Source organism: Sinohyriopsis cumingii, chromosome 18, assembly GCF_028554795.1.
Source record: "Sinohyriopsis cumingii isolate HCF-2022 chromosome 18, ASM2855479v2, whole genome shotgun sequence".
NCBI classification, from domain to species: Eukaryota; Metazoa; Mollusca; class Bivalvia; order Unionida; family Unionidae; genus Sinohyriopsis; species Sinohyriopsis cumingii.
Window position 1 is genome coordinate 61,810,001 of NC_142978.1, and position 25,917 is coordinate 61,835,917.

Consider the following 25,917-nt stretch of genomic DNA (forward strand, 5'->3'; position numbering starts at 1 on the left):
TCGCCAAAAATGGACAATTGTTAACTAGTTGCTTTAATATGTATTTGACGCAAGCATTGATGCAAAATCCGTTATTTGCTTACCACTAACCTAATAAAATCGATCATTGAAACGTTGAAAATACCTTAAGCACATGAATGGGACACATTTTCATGAGACTATTTAAGCACATGAACGGGATATATTTTCGTGAATCGGTTTAAGCACATAAAAAGGGACATACTTTCATGAAACTTTAAGCACATGAAAAGGACATATTTTCATGTGACTATCTAAGCACATGAAAGGGACATTTTTATATGACTATCTTAGCACATGAAAGGAATATATTTACACGTGACTGTCTAAGCACATGAAAGGGACATTTTCATATGACTATCTAAGCACATGAAAGGAATATATTTACATGTGACTGTCTAAGCACATGAAAGGGACATTTTCATATGACTATCTAAGCACACGAAAGGAATATATTTACATGTGACTGTCTAAGCACATGAAAGGGACATTTTCATAAGACTATCTAAGCACATGAAAAGGATATATTTTCATGTGACTATCTAAGCACATGAAAGGGATTTATTTTCATGTGACTATCTAAACACTAGAAAGTTTTGTCTTAATAACTTTTGAACCATTAGTATGTGAGTAATTTTGTAAATGCATCAGGAGGAGGATGGTTATCCTTTTTATTCAATGCTGGCTGGATTTTAGCTGCACTGAGAATAGAAATACATTTGTATGTGTTATAATACAAACATTCGAACGATACTGATAGTCCTTACTGAGATTACTAGACCATTGCAATCCAAATACTGATGGCTTTCTTCCACCCTAGGAAATCCTTGATGAGAACTTTATAAAAGCCATTTGATGGGCATAATAGAGTCAAGACATATTTCAAAATGCCGTGCAAATCTAACCAATCAACAATATTTAAGTGGTAGATTCTGTAAATTGAAGTATATGTTAAAGATTTTTTTGTTTTTTTCCATGACAAATTTAAAAACCTTCTTTAATATATTAGCAGTTTTATGTCAGTTCATATATTATTTACAGTTGTTATTCTACACAGTCCATCTGGTATTTAGCTTTTAAATTTCGATTTGAGTCGTAACTTGTTAAATAGACAGAGCCCCGACATGTCTTGGAAAGACGCAGGGATAATATGGCATTCAGTGTAGAAACATTAAAACTAACTTAATTTCTTCAATTATTGAATAAATCTATGATCAAATTTCCTCTTTCAACATGTAGCTTAAAGTTTGATCATAGAGTTATTCAATAATTGAAGAAATTAAGTTAGCTTTAATGTTTCTACATTGAATGACCTCTACCGCTAAGGACATATAGTACAAAGTGTCATTTGTACCGTCGGCTTGCCAGATAATAATGAGGACTTTGTATAGCGCCTAATCGTTAGAAGCTCTAACCGCTTTACAACATTAGACAACACCTGTAAGACAAAAAACATATAATAATATTGTTACACGCACACGGGTAATTACTTGACCGAGCAGTTGTCAAACCCTGGCGCGATTCTCGCTAGAAGTCATAAGTTTACCCCGACTTTCCAAAGACTTCCATACAACCTCAGTTGTAAATCAGAAAGCTCGACGTGTCCATTCTATACCTAAATTTTCCTCTAATTAATGCAAGACCACAGATAAACCAAACTGCCAACTATCTATCAACCGTACATCTGCGTGTTTTGGCTTCATTATGTTTCCGTACCACCAACCGTTCACGCCTTAGAACATATATGAGTACTCCCTAACACTGGGAACTATTTTAACTCCGCCACCTTAGGCCAGTCAATGCATGCTTTCCAGGCCCATTTCGCCGATATAACTGCACCATGTTCGCCCACATGGCGACATAAACGGTGTCTGTCAAGTCCGGTTTTATTTATGCCCTTGTGAAATTTACCGGTTTAATACCATAAGTACTGTCCTTGCAGTCACGCTACCAATGTATACCACTAGATTTTAATATGTACTATTTTACTCCAGGGACATTCATTTGGTTTTGGTCGGAATTCACTACTAGTGAACCAGGACATCATGGAAACACACTAACATTTCACTCCGTGACGTTTGCTCCTATTAATTAGCTCATTAGTTCGGGCCAGGAATATTTCCATGGCGCCGAATTCCAATAATCAAACAAGTAATCACACAAATCTAAGAATTGCTTAAAACGGGGCACTACAACCAAGTGCACATACTCTAAATTTACTACAATATGATTACAAAAACAAACACCATGAAATTATAAAACATTAAAAAAAACACGCTGAGAATATTTAAGGTAGGAAACATTATTGGGTCTTTAAGTTTGTTCTTGCAGTCGCAATGAGTGAGTTTTGAGAGCCCTCTTGAATGTGATCACTGTGTCTTTGTGCCTAAGTTCAGGGGGCAATTCATTCCACGTTGCTGGGCCCTGGTATGCAAAAGAACGCTATCCATACGACTTTGTTTTCATAGTGGGAATAATGAATATACGATTGTCAGAATAGGAGCGTACGTATCTTGCTGGTGTGTACACATGGGTGAGGTCGGATAGGTATGTTGGACTACAATCCGACAGTAAAACGTAGCACAGAGAACAAATTTTGTGTTTGATTCTGGATCGAATGGATAGCCAGTGTAGGGTACAGAGCAGCGGGGAGGTGTGCTCGGATCGTGGTACTCTAAGCATGATCCGAGCAGCTGTGTTTTGAACTTTCTGAAGTTTCTGGAGCAGATATTGAGATGAACCAGACAGAATTGAGTTACAATAGACTAGTCTTGAAAGTACTAATGAACACACAAGTGTTTTAGTGGCATCAACTGAAAGATATTTGCGAACTGAGCTGATGCGTATCAGCTCAAGATATGCAGCCTTGAATATGTTCATTACATGTTGGTGCAATGGGAGAGTACTGTCCAGAGTAACACCTAGGTTTCCTACTGATTGTGTGAATTTAATGTTGGCGTTGCTGATATTTATTGTTTGAGGTAAAGGATGTGAATGAGAAAGTCTTTGTGTGGTGATCAGAATGGCCTCAGTTTTATCATCACTTATCTGCAGATTGTTACATGTCATCCATGATTTCACATCAGAAATGCACCTCTCTACACCTTGGATGGTAGCATCAACTTCAGTTGGGTGGCTAGATTTGTATATTTGGGTGTTATCAGCGTACAATTGGTGAGAAACTGGAACGTTCTACTATAGACATGAAGAAATGGTAAAATAAATGTACCATATTATCTCCGTGCCATTTGAAAAAAGCGTATGGGGTATCGCCAAACCCCATATATCCGTCCGTCTGTGACTTGCCACCTCGCCCTCTAAGCAGATGGGTGAAAATTCACGAAGCTTTGTTTTGCCTCTGTAAAACATATGTGCTAAATGGTTGTCATGCATGGTTTCTGGTCCTGGTTCTCTTGGAAGAGTTACAAGTCATCTGTTTCAAATGAAATGTACCATGACATGTTCAAATAGTTCCTGTGTCAACTTCATTAAATGCACTCATAGCTGGAGCAGGCATTAGGTACGATGACCCTATTGACCCTGCAGTAGGGGTAGAGGTGAACAAATGGACGAAAGTGGGGGTGATGTCTTGAAAGGAAATGAGATGGACAGTAAAACACGAAGGGATTTGCGATGGCGAACCATTGCAAGTTTTCTAATTTATATATGTTCACGATAAAGGCAAGTAAAAATGGATTCTGTTTTGTTTCCAATCATGGATTTGATCTCAATCATATAGGTGACGTACAAATGTTTAGACATATATAGGAATGGCTGCTGAAAGATAATATCATAGAGCATACCACAAAATCAACTTAGCTGTAAAGGTTCATGCTATTTTAAATTGTATCGTCATGGTGGTTTCTCGATAGGGTTCATGCTTTACTTTATGCCATTGCACGTTTACAAGACGTTTTATGTGGTGTCAAGGGTACCATACCCATATTACACGTTTTGTATTTTGTTTTAAAAATATGTAATTCTATAACGTCACTAACGAAAGGCGAAGTTGATGTGATCATGTCGTTCAGATGTTTTTACCGAATTATCTCGCATTCACGTTTCGTTTTCTTAATTATTATCATTTTTGTCAGGCAAGAATAGCTCAGTTATACTCATCTGAACTTAAATGTATGAGATGAGTCATTATTTTAATAAAATGGTATTTTTGCTTTTAAAACTGCACATTACTTAGCCAAAACTTTGCCACTTCAGTCTTGAATTCATAATTTGCAACCTCTGTGTGTGTGTATATATATATATATATATATATATATATATATATATATATATATATATATAAGCATGACTTTCTCTCTTATTCTGTCCATCAAACGTCTATGTGTTATTTAAGAGACAGCTGCAATAGAAAGGTTTATAGCGCACCTTCTAATGCCTTGCACTCGCATAGCAAGAAAGAAGTTGCTGCCTTCCTGAATACACTAATGCAAACACCAACAAAAAATAATAATAATAATAATAATAATAATAACTTTAATTAATGAGGAAGACGCATACATGAAGTACACATCTGTCATGTGCTTCCTAATTTTTAACAATATGTTATAAAACAAAGTCACACTCGAGTATCCTCGCGCAAAACGATTTAAAATGAAATAATAGGTATAACTATACTCGTCAAATGTTCATATATGAACAATATGCTAGACACATGTATATCCTTGAAAATCATTAACTTTAAAATAATATGGCACTAAATGGAATCAAATACGTAAATATCATTCAGTGATATGAATGTTTTGGTAGATGAGGCATTAATTTTATGCATAAATGGTGTCCCTTGCACCATAAAATCATCAAAAGAACGGAAAACCCTAAACCTCTATGGGCCAAATTCAATTCAAGCGTCAGACACTCTGCTGTATTTACAGAGAGTCTCGCTAAGCAGAACCTCATCGGCTGTGTCGTTGGAAGCTGTCTCAGTTTGACTGATGAAACTAGTATACAACCTAATCAATTATATTTCATTGCCTTTCGCTCATGAATAACAATATTTATTTTCTCAATCGTCTAAATTATTCTGAAGAATAATAATTTGTGGATGCGTGTATCAACGTATTGCAAACAATGTTCATATATTCTCACCCACCCCTCCCTAATTGCTGAAAAGGTGGATTTGAGCAAATCAGCCAGATCACTGTGTTTTATTATATATAAAATGTCTAAAGTTTCAAGCTAGTTGGATGCAACTTACAAAAATGAGGAAGTATTAGAAGCCTATTCAATAAAGTATGGCTACCCTTTTTTAACACTGAGCTTACCAAGTCCATCTCATAAGCATACTTGTCGAAATTTATATGAATAAACATTTTAAACATCTATACCATGTGGAGCAGTTTGCATGTGGTAACACGTTTTCAATGGTTTGGACAGGAAATAAGGGTATAGTCGCACACAATATTCATGATTTTTAAAGCGATTGATTGTTCGTATCTATGATTGTATATTACAAGTTAAGCTTTTGTAGTATTTATTTTGCTGCCCTGATGTATATGTGAAAAATACCAACAATATATTAAGCAAGTGATGCCTGAAATAATTATCAGAGTAACATAAACGTTGGCAATAAATTTCAACCTTTACAGGAATGAGAACACTGAAATTGATAACAAAAATGAAGACAGTTTCTACAGTATAGCCCGGAATACCAAAATATATATTAATTTTCTATGCGAATCGGTTTAGTCTCTAATATTGGTATAATAATAATAATAATAATAATAATAATAATAAACTTTCTTTAACGAGAATAACACGGTCATGACTGAGTCATCTGCCACGTGATCCTTAATTTTTTTATGGCTATGTTAAAAAGAGAAAGCCAAATAGAAACTCATACACATACTCAGGTATCGTCGCAAACTCATGCATACCTGTTTAACACGAAGGGATATATGTGACTATACTTTTAAACATATACATATATGAACGGCATTCTATACACAGGTACATACATTTCAGCATAACCTGTCCTATGTATATACATACATATATCGAATAAGACCTGGATATATTATTTATTTACATAATGATCAAGTTTTCGATTAAGAGACTTTAATATGCCACTCCAGTTGGTCAAGACACAATTTATTTAATGATATTTTAAAGGAAGCAAGGGAATATGAATTACGTACCCTTCGGGGTAAGGAGTTCCATACAGCAGGTGCTGATAAAGTGAATGAGCTTTTATGATGATTTTCGATCACGGAGTCTGGAGATCGATGTTAGTTGTCGATAGGAGATTACGCTCAGTATGTTCTAACCTTTGTTTAATTAGGTTAGCGATATAATCTGGAGAATGGTCGTTTAAAGACTTTGATATCATGATTCCTTTAATGTAATAAATACGTATTTGTATAGGTAGCTATTGCAGACGTGAAAAGAAAACATTCGAGGGAGTCATAATAATTTTCAGTAATATTCGGGCTACACATTTCTGGAGTTAATCAATTCTGGACAGATTATAATTAGATGTGTTTCCCCATATAGTACAGCCGTAGTGTTTCCCCATATGGTACAGCCGTAGTGTTTCCCCATATGGTACAGCCATCATCTATGAGTTTTAGGGTACTAGGATAAAATGGTAACGGACAAAATGGTACGGACAAAATGGTATGGACAAAATGTTAAGAGGCTATACTAGTATGGGACAAATTGGAATGGAAAAAGGGTGCAGACAAAATGATACGACTACAGTTTTATTCATACGAATTGAGAAGTAACATATTCTAACATAATGAAAACAATTAACAAGTTTAATAATTAAATAATCAAGACAATAAAGTCCCCTTAAAATGACAGGCAGCTGTTTTCAGTTTTAGATTCAAACAACAAATATTAAGGCACCCTAGTCGTTACCGCGCATTTCACTTTGATACTTTGATCGATAAACTCTATATGCCGTACAATACTATTATAACTCAGACCACAATTTAGTTTATTCTACTCTAAACTGTCAGCTTTGTCCGACGCCAGACTAGCTATATTTTAGGTTCAACTCGCGCAGTTCGGAAAATGTCACTCGTACGAGGTGTGACAATTTTGCTGGGCAGACCGTCACTTAATACATGCAAGATAAACAGGTCTCGTAAGTCTTACCAGCCTTTCTAGGGTATACACACCGATATGGTACAAGCGTAGTCTATCAGTGGCAGTTTATATCCCCATATGGTACAGGCGTAGACTATTAGTGGTAGTATATATATATCCCGAAACATAAAGTTCAAGTGATTGGGGAGGTAGAAATCTCGAAAGCAATTTTGATAATTGGGAAATTGACGAATATAACAGGATAGTAATGGCAACATTGTGAATATAATTTGTATGACCCAGAAAGAAATAAAATCAAGAGAGAGAGAGAGAGAGGGAGCACTTATATCAGAAAATAATGACAAAACGAAGTGGATCTGAACGATGGTCACTTTACCAGGTGGATTAAAACAGCTACTGGTGAAAGTCAGATTCTTTGCGGCCGACACCATCTATCTCTGTAGTTTATCTCAGTTACACCATCTTCATACGTAAACAGTTGAACCAAGTTGATCGAAACATCGCTTGTTTGTTTTTGGATCGGATTTTTAAACCATTTAAATCATTACGTGATTAGTAAGAATTCCAATTCGGCGATAGAGCCATCGTGTCATCGGTGACTCGTAGCAGTTTGAGTAAATATACACATGGAGTTTTGCTTTGGTGCCCTTTCGAGGAACGTCAGAGCCCTATTAAAATATTGGAAACATCCCTCACACACACACACACACACACACACACACACACACACCCACAGACACACACACACACACGTACCCACACCACACCACACTTGATCTGATTCGGCCCCGCAGTTACTGCATCCTGTGTGGTTTAACCTAACTTTATTTCATATTTAGCATTTAATGTTCCAAAGTATATTCGCACCTTTCTGTTCCAATTTCCTCATATATACAAAAGCACTCATACGGGTAATATATGCAAAACTGACAAACGTATCATGATATGTGCCATTCATAGCTATAAGACTTTCATTAAAACAAAGTAATTATGGGTAGAGTCCCTTTTTTTTAAACGAAATACTAACAAAATAAGGCACGATATCCTACATGAAAATGAAAGTTTCGACGGTCAAAGATGTATAAGCTATACAAGTGCCCATTGGCAAGGACGTCCAGCATACTTGGGCATAACGGAAAACAGTCTACAGATGTTCATAGCAAAAAGCTTCCAATCTATAACTGCCAAATATATAACATTTTCTATGTTCCTTTCCGAATTCGGCGCCCTTCCAGCACGCCTACAGTTCACCACTGTACATCACTAGATTTGAGCTGCAATTGTTTCCTTGCCAATCAATATTGCTTTCATTAAGGGAAATCTAATTATTTCCCCAAAGCAAATAATGTCAAATGGTTTGCATTTATCATATAAATTTCCTTCCACAAAACGAGGAGGGGGAGACGGTGGGCATATTAGGAAGAATGAAACTGCAACTTTCCTTATTAAAAGTCAAACTTTCTGTATGACAAATAAACAGATAAAAAAGAAGGAAATATAAACACACAAAAAAATCAACTAAAACAAAAGGCGTCGAATAATCATAATAAAATGTATGGATTCCAGCATCTTTAGCGATTATTACAATGCTTTAAATTGCCTCTCTGAATCAACTATTACAATGATCCCAGTCGCCTACCTGTAGCATATAGTACTTCGCTGTGAGTTGCCTAAATTTATCAGTTATTACTATGCCTTGAGTCGCCTGTCTTTTTATTGAATATTTCTGAATCTTACCAAGTTCCGGCTATTTTTTTAATGGTCTCTTCTTTTAAGACATTATGGGACTGCGAACTAGATGCCATATTTACTTACTTCCGGAACTGAAGAGCTTTACAACGCGCAAGGCTACGCACCTCCAAAAATGAAGATTTTACAACGGAAGTGCTCCAATAAGCATCGACAATCTTACGCTCTGCAAACACACATACTAACACATTATGTTTGAAAGAATTGTGCTTTGTTTAAATACTTCCATGAGATGTATTGGATTGTCTTCTGTAAGTCATGCAAATTAACAAAGTAATAGGATCACGTGTTTGGACCTAAATTGTTGCTCTTAACATATATACATGATCTCAGGGTTGATCGGCGTAGGAATAATTTCCAAAATTGGTAAGTAAACCACAAGACAGCAAGAGTGAGTATTACTGTGCTTCGAGTTGATCTGTATGAACTATTATAATGATCTGAGTGGCCTATCTGTGTCACCTATTACAATGATTTAAGTCGCTTATCTGTATCAGCTATGAATGTACGTTGAGTGGCCTATCTTTAGCGACTAATGCTATGTTGTCGCATTATAGGAAATCCTATGCGTTGTAAATTTCAAGAAAGAGATCTAACGATAAACTTTACCAATCGTGTCTAATTTGGAAATGAAAAAGTATCTTGTCATTTTTATGTCATAATACTTGTATGCTTTTCTGTTAAGGTCGTTTATTGTTTATCGCATCGTTCATGTCACATTAGAGAATACTATTAACTATTTTTCCAAATTCTAGTTTGATTCTGAGGTTATCTTGACACCAATAACTAAATTACGGTATATAATTCTGAATGTGTATGATTCATTGTTTAACGTCTGAGTAGACGCTGTTCCTTCATCCTTCAGAACTGCAGACATGTTTCAAAATTAGTGACATCTGTGCAATAACTGTAGTATTGTCTTCGTTGCATTATAACAGCGTCTGCGTTAAATACCGTGCATCAGCGGGGATTAAGTCGCTAATATGATGTAAAACCTTTTTATGTAGATTTTGTTTGCTCGACGACATCTTCACTTTCTAGTTTGTAATGTGGATATCTGCAGTGTGTAATATGATGCTGTCTGCTAAAAGGATATGTAAGATTGGTTGTAATTTGGAGCATACGTGTCATGGCCATCAATCTTCTTGGGATGGTCTACCATTTTGTAATTTGCTACACTTCTCTCCAATACTTTCATTATATCTGCTGGCTCTGTAATCTTGAATTATAGCTTTATACGCTCATTGATGCCTGAAACATTCTATAGCCACTCCGTCGTATTGATCTGTATTATTTATTCATAAGAAGGTAGGTGATAGGAAGGAATTACACCAGAATCTGCTGCTATATATGTGTAGCTGCAGCAATAGTGCCTAGCAAAGTGATTCAGTACCTTTGCTTGGAAGATATGAACAATTATTTAATCCACATTCATTTTTTGCTTCTCCATATTCAACAGCATTTATAATCCATAAATGCCTTAAGCGTGTGGAACAGCATTATTAATATTGCCATAATTGTAGCAATCCCAGTGTAACGAAGTATGATAATAATTCGATCCATTGCGTAATATGTGTTAAGGTGATGAGATTATTAGGAAATTCGAATAGTACTAATGAAATCACGCCCTTCTCGCACAGGACACGTATTAATGCATTTTGTTGTTGCACACTAATACCTTCTTTAGCTATTACTATACAGTGATATAAGTTAATTACTCAACAAGAAAGAAATAATTCAACACGAGGCAAATGACATATCACTTTTACTTTTACTGAAAATTTAGTCATGGCAACTATTGACGCCTCATATTTAGGTTTTTCAAAGCCCATTATTTTTCAGTGCTATGAGAGAAACACAAATAAATTCACGAGTTACTATGCTAATCATTTTAGTGGATCTTCAAAATAGTGACCGTAAAATAAGAATAACTGCATCTAAATGAAGTGGAAATTTTGTTATATAGTTATATGTCCTTTAAATAATGATATCGAAAATAAGTAAAATGTAAAAGGCTAAGAGACACAAATGAGCGGATTGGTATATTGACGATAAATTGCACTAGATGGTAAATGCGCGTGACTTCCTTTACGAGCACAACGATTGGCAGAAATATCAGCTTGGCTGGAACAGTACAACAGCTATTATCGAAGAATATACTCTTGTTTAATTCCTTGTTAAAATGATATAATATCCAGCTGGAATCAAATTATTTATCTTGTCCCGGAATGGTATAAATCCCTTTATTTAATAAATACATGTACTCGAGTTTCGTTTTCTTGTGTACAACGGTACCCGAGGGTGTTTTATGCCGCACGTGCAAAGTGCATTCGATGGGAAAAACCGATTATCATCAAGCGCGCAAACGACGTAAGGCTACATTGTCTGTGTATAAATACCACACCGTAGGACAAACTCTTTAAATTACGGAATGTCATGTCAGTGAGCAGTCTACTTAAGGACTTGCAAATCTTCAGCTATAGAGGTGTATGTGTTATTTATGAATGTCTTATGTATCTTATAGGTTGTACCTATTGTGCTACAACATTTAGTTTTTGTATATTTTCTATGAAACTACGGCGTGAGTATAATAATGCAAATATTTTGTATTCTTGTATGCCACGTAACAATAGATATATATTAGCAATACAGTTGCATTTTATTAAGAAACGTTTAGTACCATATGATTCTTATCAGACACAGTTAGGTTCACTTCTGAACCATTTTATTGTTTTGTAATGTTGTGCTAATAATGTAATTTGTACAACTTACCGTATATAACGTCATTGCGTGTTATGGTATATGCCCGTGTCATTCTTAGTACACGGTGTTAGATTTAATTTCAGCTGATCAGAGCTGACCATGGTGACCTTGACAGCTGTGGAGCTGATCCATGGTGATCAGAGCTGATCGTGGCAGCCGTGGAGCTGACCATGGTGGTCAGGGTTGATGGGGTACCAGCGGTAGAGCTGACCATAAAAGTTGACTTTGATTGCTTTTGTGCTGGCTATAGTGGCCGTGGAGCTGACGAAGGAGCTGGTGACGGAACTGGTTGAACGGCGGCCGTGCAGCTGAATAAACAGTGTGTTGCTAACTGAGTAGAATATGATCGGATTTTGCTGACCGATTGATGGGAGCTGATGGCTTGATTGACCAAGGAATTTAATGGTGGTCGGTGTTTACCTGTTGATCTGACTGCTTGATTGTCCAGTGTGACTGGTAGCCCAATTATGCTAAAGACGGAGTGTTTTGTGCAACTCCATACATGTAATCATTTAGCCGTGGGCTAACTTTAATATTTGTTATACCCAGTGTTTTGGGACTGTACAGATATTTTGCATTTTATCTGTCCAAATTGTTTATCATTTTATTATTTGAGTAAAGTATCTCATTTTCCACTATTAGAGTGAATGCAATTTACTATATGAGTTAAGTACATCATTTTTACTATTTGAGTAAAACACATCATTTTCATCGTCGTGTGAAATTATTGTGAATCATTAGCCTTTGTCTTTGTACTCTGTAAGGCCATTTACTTGTATTCACATTTGTTACACTATTAGGATCGTGCGGATTATGTTAATTTGTCCAATATTTCGATCTAATACACGCTCTTATTAATCATACCTTTTTCCATTCAAGTCTTTCATCAGTAAACATTGTATTTGCATCTCCATCAAACGTTTTCTCTTATAAATCCAAAATTCAACCAGGTTACCTTCTTACATCTCTGTCTCACAATACATTAATGTACATAATGAATGCGAAACTGCAAAATAAGTGAAATAATTATTTGTGTCTATTAACAATATATTAACAATTATGTCTATTAACAATAGACATAACGTCTAACCACGTGACCTTTCCTCTTTGTCTGATAGTGTTACAAAGCTGTACCTTCTCATAATGAATTTACTATGCCTAGATTTGTTTATGTTGATGAAGGTTTTATGAAATACGTTTCAGTTTTGATATAAACAAAGCCACCAAACAAGAATGGATTGGTGAAAAAATATTCAAGTTTTCTCCACCTCTTGTAGATTACTCTCTCACTGATCTATTCAACGATGGTTTAGAAACTAATGTATTTCCTAATGCCCTGAAGAAAAGCTAAGCGGTTGTCCTATTTACAAAGGCGGACTCAAGAATGTCCATCCCATGTAAAGGTCTAGTTATATCCTGCCGTTCGTGTAAATAGCATAGAGACAGCTGTTCACCCATTATGTTGCTATCTAATAGACATAATCTTTTACATCGATCTCAGTCGGGATTCATGCAAAATGATTTATGTCAAACTGCCGTAGTGTTGTTTAATGCAGTTAAAATCACTCGGCTTGTCTTCAAAGATATCCAAAAGGATTGTTGACCAGGACATTTTTTATCAGTACATTAACAGTCAATATATTTTTAGCTAATAGACTTATATTGTTCAAGTCTTACCTAACAAGCATGACTTAAACTAATAATATTATATACCACACCTCAAAAATTGACTAAGTACAATTTGAAACGCCTCGAGGCTTAGGGTCTCAGTTCAGTACATGACCTTTTGCTCATATCTGTAAACAGCTTTCCTGTGCGGCCTAACTATTCTGCTGCGAGTATATTCGTACGTTTCGACTATTCACCATTGGGGCAGCTCAACATCGATTGTCCTTCATCATCTTCAGAGAGACTATACTCTATTCGAACGTGGTGGACACAAACTAAAATGCATATCAATCAGTCAAAGACTCCACTCAGAAACTCCTGCACTCAGCCTTATTCTCAAGAGTTTTATCCTGCATCTGTTTGCTCTAACAAAGTGCTAGGAATCTTCAATGATAATAATCGTCACTGATAACGATCTTTGCTAGGACACACAAGGTAATCTCATTCGTGTTGTTGTGAATAAACGTAATGCACTCATGAAAATTCTTCCGAATTATGTTTCTGAAAATATTCCTAAACTATATTACAAAAGCGATGCTTTGTAAATATTATATTGTGCGTGCACCGTTTGGGACAGCTCTGATACCAGTCGCACTGCTAAGATTACTAACATACGCGCTTTCCAAATATTTCTAAGTGATATTTCACACCATTATCTGACATCTTTTCGAGATCAAGTTACCATTTTTAAGCGTGTTTTATTCAGACACAGTATAAAACATTGACGTTGTACCTGGCTGTCATTTTTATCTCACTACACCGCTAATACATGACCGTCACAATCGCAATTTTCCCAAACATCTTTTTATTTTAGATCACGCTCTTACAAGCTGAATACAACTCTCTCGGTAAATGGAGTAAAAATTATGGAATACTTATTCTTGGTGAAATTATAAATTCACCTTCGTGGTGTAATTGCAAGTTGATATACAAAAAACGCATTTTGGGTCACCGATATCCAGACCTATATTCCTATTGAAATTTTAATAAATACAAGTATTTTTCTCTTCCTTTGGTCTTTGTAATTATTTACATCGCCCCCTGTGCTTTTATTTTTTTGTTGGTTTTGTTGCTCACCATTTTTGGTACCGTTGAATGAAGGAATACTGATTTAACTGATGTTTATACGTATGTAGTGTGTGTATATTTTTTATTAGGACCATACTGGACCTTTCGTACTAAATTTATTATTATTATTATTATTATTATTATTATTACCCTAGTTGTTTGAAATACGTTGTCAGACAGTTGTTTATTATGACTATCATTAATGAAACTGAACGTATTGAAACTGAGTTTCTTGAACAACATAAACCGAAGCGTGGAGTTTATTATATCACTGCCTCAGTGGTCAAGCAAAATATTGAGCCCAAAATTTGAACAAGGGCTTACAACTCAAGTCTTTTGGCTATACAAGCACATCAACTTAAAGGGTTTTAGTTATATAAAATTTATAATTAGCTTAGAATTGTTATTCAACACACATTGAACATTTTATAACTATAGGTGGATGTTGGGTATTAGCTCTTCTTATGCGGCTTTTGCATCCTAATTAAGTGTGTGTCCTAAGACGGGTCCATTACAACATAGTCAAGTGCGACTGATATTAGTCGTGATCGATACAGTAGACATCAAAACGTTTGTCACAGTCATTGTTTTGTTTCCATCTATATTCATTGATAGTCATTTAACATTAATGTACACTGCTCCTGACTAGAGAGCAATGTACGTTTGGTCAAAAGACATGCATTTCATCTGAATCTTTTTTAGGGAAATATAAATAGTACTCGAAATATTCCGGTAACAATCTTCATCATAAGAGAACTTGGATCGGTGTAATCGTTTATAATGATACATTTATAAAACTGCACACGATCGATAGGTCAGTATTGGCATCAGCAGACCATGCAATACAATATCATTTTAAAGATATCGTGCATCACAATAACTAGATATTCCTTAATAAAAGACTGTAAAACTGACATGAATTTGAAGTATTTATTGGCATTGCCACTTTCGATTGTATCCCATTAAAGTGTAAAACGAATTATTATTTTACATGTCACAGGGCTGTTAAGTCAATGCCGAGATAAATATTAATTTTGACAGCATGAAATTTATAGTATTTCTGTCTTCACCGGTGCCGTTCGTCATCATTCCCCAGTCTGATTCTTAACTTCGCTTTTTTTCTCATTCTTACTGTTTGTCCAGATGATTATAATACGCTTGATACGACCAGAATGATCATGACAATGTTGATGCTGATATCAGTATCATCTTTGGCGTTGTCATCGTCTTTATAATCATCACTGGTGTTAGCAGTTTGGACAGATGCAAACACTTAATCCATAACCATTGATATTATTGCAAGAATTTATCAGAGGCGAAATTATTTGATACATCGATGGAGAATAGAAACAAGACACAAAAACAACAATAAAACAACCCTATTTAAATTTTAATATTTTATAACAAAATACATATCCAGCCTCCTTGTACTAATTTGTGTTTGTCGGATGTATAATATGCAGATTTGCTAATAGTCATCGAGGCAGAAGACGACGTACAAACAATGAGAAAATGATCTTCCCGAAATGTTGATTGAACCTAAACTAGTCATATACGTATTAAGTTTTCCTAAAGCCTTAGAATGACCACACAAAGCATAACTTCTCTTCGACGAAAACAAGAATATGATATGTGATGCCTTTGTAATAACATGTTAGTCTCTACAATTACAATTTTCAAAATTAAATAAAACCATGTATGTGAGACATTTCATGCTAAGTGTCATACTTTAATATATATTTGATTCGTGGATATGACTAACATGTATTCTAGATGCCACAATAGTTCTAGGGGACTGTAATCAACAATACCGCTGTAAAAGGTCTAGAAGTCGAGTACAGTTAAATCGCACCATGTCTGCAAGCCCGGAAAGCAAGAACATACCGGAAACCTGACCCGAACATTATTTATATCTTCGAAACTTGATAGTATGTGTTAATCGTACAAGTTTCTCATTTCCGCTACCGACTGTCGCTTCCCTGCATATCTAGGGCAGTCTAGTCACAATAGCTCGCCATTGTCAGTGGTGTCTTTTATTGCTCTTTTTGTCTAATGGATTCCAAAACATAATGTGATTTTAAAACGAAGGATAATTAGTCCCATATATTTCCTATGTTTCCTATGACGTCATATTTAAATTTATATTAAAGCTGCATTATGGTATTGCCACATAATCTTTTGCTAGAAATCTCCTTCATTATTATGAAATACTTGAACGTGTCATTACAGTTTCAGTAATTAGGTATTGAGGACTAGTGGTGGTCATTTATTTGAAAACAATCGTGCCTCAAGTATTAAAAACACTCCATCAAGTCCCATTTTAGAACAAAGGCTAACATTAAAATGGCGCTTAGTTTTACAATGCATGTAGGAGACTAAAAGTAAAGCAAGTTATTAAAATGAAGGTATACATAGCATGATCAACAAACACAACGAGCTAATTGGAAACTACGTATGTTTCCTCACCTTGGCTGCTAATATTGGTACCCATAGATGAAAGTTAAAGCAACAAATGGATCATAAATGAAAGTAAATGCAACCAATACAGTAATCCCTTGACATCTAGCACTTGTCTCATAATGGGAGCGAGGACACGAATAGAGTTTTGATAATTAATAATATCACTATTATATATTGCCAATGAACGCTACCTAACTATAATAGTAATGACGTTTTTTTAATTTCAGTACCGTGGCAATTTTACCTCAGAATTTCCACAAAAAAAGATCAAAACGTATCCACATTGCACACCCTGCGTTTACTGACAGTAATTGTATGACGATGATATATAAACAAAACAGTTGCTTATGTTAAGAAATGTGCATGACATAATTCAAATCAATTCTTATTCGTCATCCAGTGGGAACTATAGTCTTCAAAATGCAATAAAAAGACCTGACTATACTACTTGTAACTAGACATTGTATCTATATCTATCCTTTGTGTTAGAAAGAAATGACAGCACCACTGTAGATCATAAATGTCGAATTAATTGTTAAAACGCGCTAATCAAGACGTACAGCCTATCGTTCAAAGGAGAACCTCGGGAGGCTGGATAATAAACTTTCTTTAACGAGGAAAATACATTTGAAAATGACCGACCCATCTACTATTCGGTCCTCAAGGTAAACGAAAGAAAAGTACACAATCATACACATATTCATGTATCGTCGCGCACATATTCATACATAATTAACATTAATGACTATGTGTGACTACACTGTTAATCATATACATATATGAACAATATTCTATACACAGGTACATAGATTTCGGCATGTCCTAAGTCGTACACACACACACACACACACACACACATACATATATATATATATATATATATATATATATATATATATATATATATATATATATATATATATATATATATATATATATATATATATATATATATCGAACAAGTCCTGGACATATTAGTAATGGGCATAATGATAAAGATTTATATTCAGAGTCTTGTATATGTCATTCCGGCTGGTCAAAAGATAATTTATCTAATGATATTTTAAAATGTGCAAGTGAGTACGAATTACGTATCCTCCGGGGTAACGAATTCCATACAGTAGGTGCTGATACGGTGAATGAGCTTTTTTAATTGTTGGTTTTCTGGAGATCGTTGTTAGTTGTCGATCGGAGATTACGCTCAAGACTTTTATATGATGACCCCCTTAAAATAAAGAATACGTTTTTGTTTGGGAAGTCATTGTAGACGTGGAAAGAAAGAAAAAACATTCGAGGGAGTCATACTAAGAATATTCATTATTGTTCTTGCTGCTCGTTTCTGGAGTTTATCAATTCTGGTCAGATTATAATTCTGGTCAGATTGTAATTGGACATGGTTCCCCATATGGTACAGCCGTAGTCTATTAGTGGTAGTATATATTCCGAAAAGTAAAGTTCAAGTGGCTGGGGAGTAAGAAATCTCGAGAGTAATTTTAACAGAGTTATTCTTTTGACTAACATTGCACATGTGTGATCGATATGTTTATTCCAGCTGAGATGTTGATCAAAGTAGATATGAAAACTTTTATGTTTTGGCAATAAACGCATCTAAATTATTTTGAGTTAGAAGTAATTCCATGTAAGTAGATAGACACCGCCTTGTTTGGATTATCATACATTTCGTTTTAGAGATATTAATATGCATTTTGTTTCGTTGACATCATACTGATATTTTGTTGATGTCGATTTGAAGTTCATTTTTAAAAGAGTCAAGAGATTTACCAGAATAATGGAATGTAGAGTCGGCAGTGACAAGATCTGCATTAGAGTGCAATGGATACAAGGCTAAGTCATTGATTAAGACTAGATAAAGGGAACCCTAATATAGATTTTTGAGGAGCACTACTTAAGATATGACTTGGTTCGAAAATAAATTTACCCGTGCAAACAACATACAGGCAATTGAGCTTGAAGAAAACTTGTAGCTGAAGTCTCTTAATGAGCACCGAATGGTCAACCAAAATTAATGTTGTTTTTACTTAATTCAATGAAGCTTGCACCAGTATGTTCGCCTGATTCGATTGCTATTAGCCACTGGTCTAAACGTTTTGTCAGTGCGGCTTGACATGAAAAAGTCTGTCGAAAACCTGACTGTGATTTATGGAGGAGATGGTACTTGTTAAGACATTTGAAAATATGCTTGCTGATATGTTTTTATTACGTTTTGAAAGTACATATGCAACAGACATTGGTCGATAGTTGGATGGGTCATTATTTTCATTTCCTTAATAAACTGCGAATATATTTGCTAATTTCAATGACCCTAGGAATTTATAGGAAGTGATACTACAGCTAGTTATTTCTTTCAACGCCTCTGAGATTGCTAAAGGTGGACGTTTTCAGAGTTTTGGGATGAATTCCATCTAGACCCTCTGATTTGTATGTGTCTGTTTCATAAAGAATACCGAACGTTGCATTCATTGTTATTAATGGAATGTTGAAACTAAAATGATCGGGTTTTCACTCACGAATTTAGTATGTTTGTCTATGTTAGGCTCTTTAAAATTAAACCTATTGAGCGTTTGGGATATATTAGTAAAAATGAGGTCCAGTTGCATGGCAAAATCTAGCTCATTACGATAATTAGTCCCATCAACAATAATTTGACATGCAGTCAGACGTTGTTGTTGTTGTTCTAGGGTTTAACGCCATTTTTCAGCACAAGATAGGCCATATATGGCGGCCAGTATAACTGGTGGAGGAAGAACCCTGGAAAACCCAGGAAAGAACCACCGACCCACGAGAAGCTACTGGCAGGCTTTCCCACGTACCCACGCTAGCCGAGCCTTGGACTCGAACATACGCAGACAGAGGTGAGGTGGCAGTGATCCGGAACGGTGAGCGCTTTAGACAACTCGGCCACTCGGGGCCCGCAGTCAGACGTACAGGTTGCGTTAAGGTTAGATCTCACAAGCGATTCTAGATGGATCTTTTATCGGAGTCGGAGGCGATGGCTTCTTTATAAAATGAATGTTTGTGTTTCATTATGATTTGTTTGAATTTATTCCGCCACAAACGATAGGTTGTAAAATAAAGTATTATATTTATTACAGGAGTTTCGGTTACGTTGTTCCTCGGCGATTTCATCAGTATACCATTTTGTTTGTTTTGAACGTTTAATTTGTTTGATGTCTAAAAGAGGCGTGTTTATTTAGAATTGTAAATATTTAGTGGTTCAGGAAAGACAAGTCATAATCTGGGTCTATATATGAGAAAGTTAAAGAGTTAATGTGTTGCAGAAGTTCGGTGAAAAAGTCATTTACAGCAAAGTTTTTAAAGCATCTGTAATACATATTTGAGTGTAAATTGTTTTTCTTTTTGCTTGGTTGCTTACGGGCTGCACATATGGGAAAGTGATGACTGATACGGAAACATGGTACGTTTATCTCGTTGAGATAGTCAGGATGGGTAGTGTAGATGTGGTCTATCGGGGTAGAAGTACAGGCTATTACTTTTCCTGGAGCCAGTATTACCTGTGTAAGGTCGTGTAGTTGTATCATATGTAGCCATTTAGAATCAGAGAGGAAATCAATATCAAAGTCTCCTGTGATAATTACTTCATTGTTGGATGATGAAACAGCCTCTAGATCATCTTCAAATTGGTCAGTCCATGATGAGAGGGAGTTTGGAAGTCAATTAGTTGTTGTTGTTGTGGGGTTTAACGCCATTTTTCAGCACACGATAGGCTATACATGGCGGCCAGCATTAATGGTGGAGGAAGAACCCAGGAAAACCCCGGGAAGAACCACCGACCCACGAGAAGCTACTGGCAAGCTTTCTCACATACCCACATTAGCCGAATCCTAGACTCGAACTCACGCAGACAGAGGTGAGATGGCAGTGATCCGTAACGGAGAGCGCTTTAGTCAATTAGCTGAGCAGACATAAATAGACTGACTATTGAGAAAACTTAACTGGATCCATATTGATTCTATGGTAGATATTTTGAAAACTGTTCTTCTCATGTATGCTATTTTAAACGCACATGACCATCCCTCCTCCTATTCAGTTTCGCCGATCTCGTCTCTCCAAATAAAAGTTACTAATATAGATATCAGTCAGGTACATTACAACCTAGAAAAATTTATCATAGTCCAATTACTGCAAGGTTGGATTCAGTTTGTATCGGAAGTCTTAGTTAGTCAATGGACTAGCGGTTAGAATGTCTGCCTCGGATTGTGGATGTGGTGGGTTCGAACGCCGGCCGCGTCATACGAAAGACTTACAAAAATGGTACTAACAGCTGCCTCGCTATGCACTCAGCATTAGGAGGTTAGTGTTAGGATGCTACATGTCTTCGGCATGATGCCCCAGTGCTAGACATCACTATAAATTGCCACACTGCAGACATCGTAGCGATATGACTGAAACATTGTTAAAGCTACGTTAAAAATCAAAATCACACACACACACACACACACACACACACTCACTCTCTCTCTCTCTCTCTCTCTCTCTCTCTCTCTCGTTGAGGTTGAAAAGTTGAAAACCATTCTTCTTCAGACCAAAAGATGTATATTTTACATTTTTTTCAGTCGTTATAGGAATGAGGACATATGTATTGGTTCCTTCAGAGTTAGAGGATGAGATATTATAACCTTGTATTGTACAATTAAAATTATTGCTTCAGACACAGAGACCGTCCTAGCAAATATCTCCAAGAACATGATACTTATTTTTGATTGAGGAATATGTGTTATCCTCACTGAACCCAGATGAATGTTCCTAGTGGTTATGTGTGTTATCATCATCACTGTATCCAGATGGATGTTCCTAGTGGTTGTGTGTGTTATCATCATCACTGTATCCAGATGGATGTTTCTAGAGGTTATGTGTGTTATCATCATCACTGTACCCAGATGAATGTTTCTAGTGGTTATGTGTGTTATCATCATCACTGTACCCAGATGAATGTTTCTAGTGGTTATGTGTGTTATCATCATCACTGTACCCCGATGGATGTTCCTAGTGGTTATGATTATAGTTAGGTAATCCACGTTTGTTATGTACGTACTGTTGTTTGATCTAAATGTCCCTTTTCCAGGCCTTTTAGTTACGATCAAGCCTACCTCGATAGCCATGCCACGTTCTCCGATTATTGTGTTTCTTTTCCCACTCACTATGGGCGTGCAATACATCTTTGGGGCTTTTGCGTTGCCTATGTTGGCACTGGGCTGTTGAGTAGTGCTTACTCACGTTGGTAGGTGTTGCTTTGAGCATAGGAGTAACACTATGCATATATGTCATTTGGTTTGCTGTGTCCCTCGTCTAGCAGTTGGAAATAAAATAGATGGCAGCTGATCCGACGCTAGCAAAAGCACCAGAAGTTTCAGCAGTGATCTTGTATATCTGCCCATACTATGTCCCTGCAACCGTTTCTCCTCTCCAATAAGGTTTGTAGGAGAATATATGTATGGCGTCACTATGAAGAGTGTGCAGACCTCCGGATGCCAGAACCACGAAAGAACTTGTGAAAATATGTTGCAAACGTATTACCAAATGAGACGCGAGCTCGTTACATGCAAAATTTAGATGGCATTAAAGAATATATAAGACAGCCTGTACTATATAACCTCAGAATCAAAAAAGGGAAAATGTCCTATTCGTTTGTTTGGTTATTGTCATGTATATTTTTTAACAGTAAAATTATTATAATTGTTGTTGTTATTATTATTATTATTATTATTATTATTACAAATTCGAATGCTATTTGTTATTATTACAAAATAATATGTAACTGTGTCATTAAATAATAATAAATAATGACGATAATGATAATATAAGAATTATTTAGGATTACGTGCATCCTGAGTCTTCTTAAGCATCTCATCTAGTTTACCGGCATCAATATTTGCAATAAAATTGTCTTTTATTTTCTCGGTTTTTGTGGTAACGTATTTTGTTTTTATCAATGTGTACATTTGCTTAGTTTTGTGGTAGAAACCAAAAGTAGTAGATTAACAAGGACTGAGCAACTATGAAAAGTCGGTCACGTTCATGAATGTAATATAATATTTTATGACATATATCTATCAGCATCATCAGTGTGGTATTAATTTCCTGAACATATGTAGCTCGTTTTATAAACAATTTATATTCGTTGAGAAATTTCGTGGTATGAGTGAAAATTCTGAACCTAATCGGCACCAAAATCGATATGTTTGAGAAGGAACTTTTATCAAATAACTAATAATTTTATGAGCTCTGGAATAAAAGTCTCCAATTACAAACACATGTTTATTCGTTGTGCTCATGACAGTAATTTAGATTCCAAGTGTAGCCATTTCATCTTTAGTATAAAACCTTGCACGATGCATCCACAGTTTTAGAACCAGTTTTATCAACCTTAAACTAAAGTATTGAGCCAGAGTGAGTCATACTTACAGAAGGAGAAATATAATTATTTCGACATCTCATTTAGTTGCCAGATATTGAGTAAGTTTATTGTCTTTCTATCAAACAGACAATGATCCCCCCTCCCGTGACCTTGTCAAATAACGTCAGTGCGAATATCTATATATGTTATCTCTTTGTATTACCATTATTTTGCATCAGAAACGTGTACCATTCTATTCAGATGGTATATCATTAGAATATGATGGGATATTATAAGAGTCGGACCCAATCTCGATTACCTTTTGAAGAGATGTAAGGGCTAGAATTATAAAAACCACATGTACAATTTTGAACAAAAACGCAATTTTATCGTACGTTGTAGGCATCATTCATTATTGTCAAGCTTCTTGTAACCGGGGCGATATAAACAGTATATTTATTGGATACTTAGTTAAATCTCTTTAACGGTTAGCATCATTGATTGGTTCGTTTCCGTAAGACTTGAATTCAGACAGCATCACATACACAGCAGGATTCATCGATACATGTAAGAACTAAAACGGATCTATTCTATATTATACCGATATATGCTACTAGGAATAAAGCTGAATGGGTTGGAATATATACCATCGAGAGCTTGTACGGCTATTACAATGATGCATTATGTACCACTACTAGTATTTCTGGCAATCATCGGCCAACACACATCGTTTATGGCGTATGGTGAGTATATCTTCCTATCTTTGTTAATTCGATGCGCCAACGTGACGTATGTAATTATAAATTAATTTATTTTATACAAATAAAGTTAATATATATATATATATATATATATATATATATATATATATATATATATATATATATATATATATATATATATATATATCTGTGTGTGTGTGTATGTGTGTGTATCAGTGTGTATGCATTTGTATGGGAAAATATTAATGAGTTTTTATGGGCAGTTTTATACATTCACTATCAAATTTGCTGACTATTAATAGTTCGAAGCACTTTATAAAGAAAATCCGACAGGAATGAAGACACATACAGCATTAAGCTGTGGGCCGCCATCTACACTAGACATATTTTCAATTTGTAGAGACAAGTATGCAGTCTATTTTAGGCACGGTTATTTAAATAACTAAAACCCTAATCTTGACTTTGATACGCAATTAACACTCCTAAATCCATATTATATATAATGCGCTAAACGGCTGAGAATGGTATGAAGTAACTGCTTTATATGCTTAACAGCAGAGTATATATCACAATTCCTTTTGTTGTTTTGATGTATAAGAAAAGAGAACCTCTCCACAAGTATTGTAAAAGATATTGCTATCCATGAAACTAAAATGTCGGATTAGCGTACTTTTTGCAGTTCAATAAAACAAAACTCATTATAGAGCTGTGTTTATGTCTTGATTAGAATTTTCTATTATATCAGCATCAACTGGCATTAATGGATCTAGTCTGGTTATATCCATGTGTGTAGCTTCCCCCTCGGCGTTGTTCGCTAGGCCGAAACAAAACATTACTAATTTTGTCTGTTTTATATCGTTCGCGGCCATAGTAATGTATATGGTTTGTGTTTATATTCTTCATGCAGTCTTTGTGTAAGACTATTACAAAATACAAAGGATGTCTCAAAAATATATTTTTCATGATTGCCATTAACAGCCTTAATTGAAATATTTTAGGAGATTATGTGTAATCATGAAGCTTAGTTCTCAACGTCGATCTGCTCTGGTTACTAACTTTACACACACACACACACACATACACACACCCACCCACACCCACATACATATATATATATATATATATATATATATATATATATATATATATATATATATATATGTGTGTGTGTGTGTGTGTGTGTGGGTGGGTGGGTGTGCGCGCGTGTGTGTTTGTGTTTGACTGAGTTAAATAAAAATCTGGATAAGGAAGGTTATAGAGATGGAGGCTGACAAATGCAATTTAATTATATAGACCTTCAGGGGCATTGAGACATATATTAGGAGGGAAAAGAAGCTTGTCAAATCCCTAGCTTTAAAGCGAAGTTTACATCTGTTTAAAGTTGTCTAAGAAAGCATCGAGAAGACACCTTCAAAATTGCAAGTAAACTAAACCGAACGATTGACTTGACACATCAAATATGCAGAGCATCAGGGTGAAGCACCTCTACTTATTATGGTAATATACTCTTATTACATTTAAATTTGATCATTCACATAGCATACACCTGATTAGGTCGCATCACTCGCTGGCTCATTTCATTCCTATATATATGTGTCTCATTTCGCATTGTTCCTCGTTCCTCTTCACTTATCTGGGTCATCACTCGCTTGGCTAGTAAAATATTAGCACTCCTGCACCTTGGGCGGGATACTAAAGCGTTCTTATAAGCACCAAAGGAGCAGTCTTGTGCGATTAACTCACTGTGCTTTTTCAACAGATTGCCTAAAAAAGTGCGAAGATCCTGCATCCATTTTCTTAAATCAAATACAAGTATTGCCAACTTTTACAACAGAAACACGAGAAAAGCAGCGTTTATCTTCATAATAAAATTGCTGTTGGGTTGTCTCGATATCAGTTTATCTGATAAATACTTTCCTTCGAGACCTGGTTTTCTGTGCGTCACATAAGGATACCGCATTCCTCTTTGGACGCGTAATCAAATCGTAGTAAACATGGCTCCTATTTTCAGTTGCGTGTCAT

General features: G+C 35.6%; 1 protein-coding gene across 2 annotated transcripts in view; it reads left to right on the forward strand.

The window, feature by feature from the left end:
• Positions 1-25,917, forward strand: part of LOC149776773 (uncharacterized) — a 154,382-nt gene that overhangs the window by 45,241 nt on the left and 83,224 nt on the right. The window lies entirely within an intron of this gene.